Below are 6,000 nucleotides of genomic sequence, written 5' to 3' on the forward strand. Positions count from 1 at the left end.
AGGTGAGCTCTGACCATGAGGAATGGGACTAGTGCTGCGGAGTGACTCACCTAGGCCTGAAGCAGAAATGGGACACGTCCTTACCGATGGCACTGCCTCAGGGTTCTCCTAACTCAAGACCACAGAGGAGACCACACAAGGTGGGTACCACTGCAGAGTGGGGGATGGTTCAGATTCAGGTGAGTAAGGGAGGAGGAGAATGAGAGGTACCTCTCTGGCTGGTACCCAAACCAGCTTCGCCCCAGGAGCCAAGGGTGCAGCAGTCTGTTAGGAGGACCCAGAGGCAGCTCCCCCAGTGCCAGCAAGTGGATGGTGCTTCATGTGGCACCACGGGTGCTGAGACAAAGATCAAAAGGCTGCCTGAAGCCATTCCACTGCTGGTGTTCAGAAGACATTTGGTGGATTCTTTGATCTGCTGGTCGGCTCTCGTATCACACTTACAGTCTCTAAGTTTGGCCTCCACTTGAGAAGACAAATGAGAGTGGAGAAATACAGGATGAAAGGTTTGAGAGTGCTGGGTAAGGCTGAATGTGTCCCATGGCGTGAGTTGAAATTTCTGGCCCCCAAGTAAAATTCTTCAAAGAGTATCCCTCTTGCCCACTATCCCCAGAGATACCCTCATCAGGAAACACAAAGGAAGGGAAGGCCTAGCACTGTGTAGACAGAGGTTACTTGGGGAGTGATTCTGTCTGAGGCTGACCACTGTCTCCAGAATTCAGCCACTTTGGGGTAAAAGCTGAGATGTGTGAAATAAAGCCAACAAACCACAGCAAGCAAATTTATTATGTGTCAAGAGAGTTCAAAGTAAATATGATTTTTTTATGGCCAACCAAATCATTTACAAGAATTAGAACTTTTAATGTTATTACTACAAACACTTTTCCTATGGATGGTCAAAGAAAACTACAGAAGAAATATCAATAACTGTGCTCCTGAAAAGAGCAAAAAAAAAAAATTCACATGAAGACGTTTAAAGAGTCACTAAATAGTTATGCCTTGTATCATAATTTTTGGACACTTCTAGCACTCCATAGTACATAATTAAATAGTTGTTAAATAAAATAAATAGAAATCATACATTTCCTATCAACTGAAATTTATTGGTGGTTAAATCAAAATCTAAAGCAGGACAAGTGTTTGAAGGCGGGCCATGTTTCCCTTAACTTACATTTGGAGATTACTGCTGAAGCTCTCTCCAGGCTTGCAGACTTCAGTTTGAAGATCAGGAAGCAAAGATTAATAGCAAAGGACAGAAGAAAAAAAGTTAAAAATTAGTTAATAACTCCTTCCCCCGCCCCAAATCATAAGATAAGATTCTTCATACAACAAATACTAAACACTTGCGTTGTGTTTAGATGAACTTTTTTTAAATCCCAAAGTATAGACTCTATGGCAGAAACTAATCATTAATTCCCATACATCTGAAATATGTATACTTATTGATATATTCCAATACAAATGTGACATTAGGGATAACAATTTGATCTAACTTACGAGAGACGCAGTTATCTTTACCCAAACCGAGGGCATCTCAGTTCCCTCTCTGCCCCCACCTCGTTCTGAACGGAACTAATAATTTATTCCTACGCCTGTTTATTTTTCCACTGTTCTCAGAGGATCAGTTGACTGGGGAGCGAGAAGAACGTCTTAACCCTGCTCCTACTTCTACTCATTTCTTGAGGGAAACGGCAAGGACCTCGGCTCAGGCTCAGGAAGCTTAAGACAGAGTCCACAGACTCACGGAGGAAAGTCTGTCGGGGTCAGGGAAGGGACAGCCTGGAAGAACAGCCCGCCTCTTCTAGGAGCCATTCAAGTCCTACCACGAGCCTCACCTCAGCTGTTAAGAACCTCGGTGGACTGGTTCTGGGGAACAACTCTAGCTTTTTGTTCCTCCCAAGTGTGTCCCCCACCAGTGGCAGGTGCTGGGCGCCGGCGCTGCCCCCTCTTCCCACGGTGGGTGTAAGACCTGGCACAGCCAGTGCTCCGAGAGGGGACGCGAGAGCGTCTCCAGGGATACAGAGGGGACGGGGCGGGGTGGGCAGGGGCGGGGCTAGGCTAATCACAGGCTCAGGATTGGGGCAGCATCCAGATTTCTCGGACACGGGGGCGGAGCCTGTGGGGCGGAGTCTATTGAGGCCTGTGCGGGGCCTATAGACCCAGCAGGCTTTTCAAGCAAGGCAGTTCTCAGACCGCTTTCAGACGTTACTAGTTCACTTAATAGAAGGGCCTCGAATTTGCCGCCCTGGATCATCTCCTTCATAGCTTTGCATTCTCTATATTTTACAATATTTCCCTCTTGTCCACAAGATTGATAGGAAAACGATTGGCTTGTCATTCGTGACCCGCATGATCTGATGCCACTAAATAAGTCATTCATTCCCCTCTTCCTCAGCCTCTGTTGCAGTTGGAACCATCTTTTCCCTGCCCCGCAAAAACACCTACCCCTGTCTCCAGAAAGATAATCCAATTTTGAGTTGTGATGAGCTAAAAATTCAAGGTCTCTTTCATAGAATCTCCTTGCGTCCTGTATTTATATATACATACTTTTAAAATTTTACCTAACGCTTAGTATTTTATGTTCACACCTACCAAATGTCAGCCTGTTAATCTCAGCCCATCATTCCATCCCTTCTCTCACATGTAAGCGTAAGGAAGTGAGTTTCTTTGCTGTTCTTTCGCACATATAGAGAGCAAGAAGGCTTGTTGCTTATTACTTATCAAATATAAATGTGATGGAAAGCAAGACTTTTATTCACTGCCTACTGTCACATACTGTAGGAGAGTGAGCCAGCAATATTGCTCACATGAGTCCTTCTATTAACCATAAATCGATTCTATTTGGAGTACAAGAATAACAACCGTAACCACATTTTCACTCCAACATCTAATTTGCTACAGCAAATTACTAAATTATTTCCACCATGCAAATTTACATTATATATTCAGTTGATCACTGTGACTACCTGTGACAGGGCTCCACCTGGATCTCCCACATCAGGAATGCCCATTCTATTCTCATGAATTTGTCCCCCCTTTTTCCAGCATCACCTTAACACAACTCTACTGTGACCTGTGTGAATTCTGTTTCAGTCCTTGCTGCCTCTTCTGCTTAGAGGTTGTGAATTCCATGCACTTCCTTTCTCACATGAGGCTCTCCTAGCCTGGCTTTCTAGCCAGCTCCTTCTTGCCTCTTCAGACTTATTCCTCCTGCATGTTGCTTTTTCATGGGCAGTTCTTTGACTAATTTTCTTTCTCCTCTGCTTAGCATAAGATTTCTTAGAGCTAGGGAATTCAGTTAGAGAACTTTCTTTGCAAGAGACAGAAAAGCTGACTCAAACTGGCATAAGCAAAAATGGAAACTGATTGTTTTCTAAACCAAAGGATGCCAGCTTCAGGTGTAACTTTATCTAGAGACTCAGGCCCTTGTGAAAACTTCGAGGACTCTAGAAAACACACACAGAATTCAGCACATGGAATTAATCTCTTCCTCTCTCTACTCCTTCCTCTTAGACTTACTTTTATTATATGAGTATCACTTTGCATGGTGCCTGGTTTATATGAGTAAATCTCTCCTGAAAGATTGTGAGCACTTAGAAAACAGAGACTGTTTTATGTTTCTCTGAATTTTCTAGAATAATATAGGGGTTAGTATATAGTATGTGTTCAAAATATGTTTTGAATTAATTGAACGAATGACAGAATGGATAGAGGTTCCTCAAACTGATTCTTCTGTAGAATTCTTCTCCTTACTTGCGCTCTCTTTCCCACCTAGAACTGGTGAGGGAAGGGAGGCAATGCAATAATAGTTTGATGGCTATTACTGACCTAATAAGATCGAGTGCTCTCTTCTGATTTCTGCTCCGGAGAAAGGTTTTTAGGTAATGTCAGCTCCCAAAGAAGTGAATGACAATCCTCTGGTGGACGTCAGTACCTCTTAACTACTCCCCACAATTGTTCTTAACGTTCATTTAGTATCTCAATCATCACCTTCAAGATGAAAATTATTCTGAATCATTCTTATTTCACTGAACACATCCCCAAAGAACATATGAGGTAAATTTTTTTGCGTTCTTTCATATCGAACAATGTATGGTCATTTGGCAGGGTAAGACTTTCTAAGTCAACAATCATTGCCTCAAAATTTAGAAGGTATTATTTCATTCTTTTTTTTTTTCAGTATCCAGTGTTGATGATAAGTCTAGTGCCATTTTATTTTCATACCTTATAATAAGATCTGTGTCTGCAGTGACAACCCCAAATCTCAGTGGCCTGAAACAACAAAGTCTATCTCTCGATTACAATATGTAACCATCCCAGGTCAGCCTTGGGTTTTGATCTATACTGTCTTCACAGCAGAATCACGCTGAGAGGATCACTACCACCGGGAGCATTGCTGGTCTGTGGCAGAGAGGAGATAATAAGAGTAAATTTCACATTAGCTTTTAAAGGCTTCATCCAGAATTATAGTCATCATTTCCTCTCACATTTCATTGACCACAAGTCACATGGCCATACCCAATTTTAAGAGAGCAGGTAACTTCGATCTTACCGGTGCCTAATAGAAGAACCAATATTTGGTTCTGATATTTGAGTCTAATAACTATGAATGGTCATAATGAATATCCAAGACCTGTTTTTTTCCCTCAACTCAGGCATTTTTTTAAGGATATTTTCTTTATCCTTTTTGATCTAATATCTCATGGGATTTTCTAGGTAGAACTTGGCTGAGTACTCACATCCTTCCTCAGATTTAGATAATTGTCTTCTACCATTTTGAAAATAATTTCTTTTTCTCATTTTTTGCTATCTTTTTCTATGGTTTTTATTTGCTGAATACAGACCCAGATTTATACGTTTTATCTCTGATCTTTTTTAAATTCTCTTTGCCTTTTGTTCTAAAATCTGGACATTTTTGACAATATTATTTTCCAGTATTTTATTGATTGTTTTGTGGGTGGGGGGAGGAATCATATTTTTTAGTCTTTGCTAGCTCTTGTGTTTTGATTTCTCCTTTTTTATAGAGTCTTTTTCTTTTTTTTTTTTTAAAGATTGGCACCTGAGCTAACATCTGTTGCGAATCTTTGTTGTTTTTTTCTTCCTTTCTCCCCAAAGCCCTCCAGTACACAGTTGTATATTCTAGCTCTAGGTCCTTCTACTTGTGGCATATGGGATGCCGCCTCAGCATGGCTTGATGAGTGGTGCCATGTCCGCACCCAGGATCCGAACCAGTGAAACCCTGGGCCGCCAAAGTGGAGCCTGCGAACTTAACTACTCAGCCACAGGACTGGCCCCTCTTTTTCTTCTTTTTTAGATGCAATATCTTCTGAAGTATGTCTGAATATAGAAATTAGTTTTATTTAAGTTTTCTCTTTTCTCTAAATTATTTTTTCCTCCAGGAAAATCTTTTCTTTTGTTAATGTTGATATTTCTCTTTTATGTAGCTATTGTCCTTGGTTGTTATATTAATTAGCATGAGGTTCAACTGCCAGTAACAGAAAAAATAATACAGCATTGCAATGGCACTCCATGCTGTCAGCTTCCCGGTTCCTTTTGTTTTGTAGTTCCACTGTCTATGGATTCCATTTCCAAGATTCCAAGATCACTCCAAGATCACTCATTGCCAACGTGGCTGCTTTCCAAGCGTTACATCTGCATTTTATCCAAAGAAAGGATGCACAGGGGAATAATAGTGTACTCTTTTCAAGAAGATAAATACATCATTTATTGCTACATCTCACTGGAAAGAACTTCATCACATTACCACCTTTAGCTTCAAGGGCAGCTGGAAAATATTACCTTTATTTTGAGTGGCCATATGACTTGCTAAAAATCAAGATCCTATAACTGTGGAAAATAAGATAGAGGGGATATTGGGGGCAATCTGCATCAAGGGTACAGATGTCAATTCACATATAAGAAAGGACTGGATCTCTGGTGTGAGTTTGCTCTATTGTCTGGATAGGACTGTTCTTCTCCAAGCTTCCTCCTTGAGTGACAATT

General features: G+C 41.3%; 1 protein-coding gene across 4 annotated transcripts in view; it reads right to left on the reverse strand.

Moving 5' to 3' along the window:
• The window catches only part of TTC29 (tetratricopeptide repeat domain 29), a 209,784-nt gene extending 205,386 nt beyond the window's left edge, over positions 1-4,398 (reverse strand). The window contains exons 1-2 of one of the 4 annotated variants that reach the window (XM_014838138.3): positions 1,833-2,024; positions 1,169-1,208 (exon numbers count right to left, since the gene is read on the reverse strand). The gene's annotated coding sequence lies outside the window, so the exon portion shown is untranslated. Of the gene's footprint in view, positions 1-1,168; positions 1,209-1,832; positions 2,025-4,221 lie in introns of those variants that run through there. The other 3 variants (XM_070504863.1, XM_070504862.1, XM_044767149.2) reach the window with 3 other exon arrangements.
• Positions 4,399-6,000: the final 1,602 nt, after the last annotated feature.

Source organism: Equus asinus, chromosome 3 (genome assembly GCF_041296235.1).
Source record: "Equus asinus isolate D_3611 breed Donkey chromosome 3, EquAss-T2T_v2, whole genome shotgun sequence".
Taxonomy (NCBI): domain Eukaryota; kingdom Metazoa; phylum Chordata; class Mammalia; order Perissodactyla; family Equidae; genus Equus; species Equus asinus.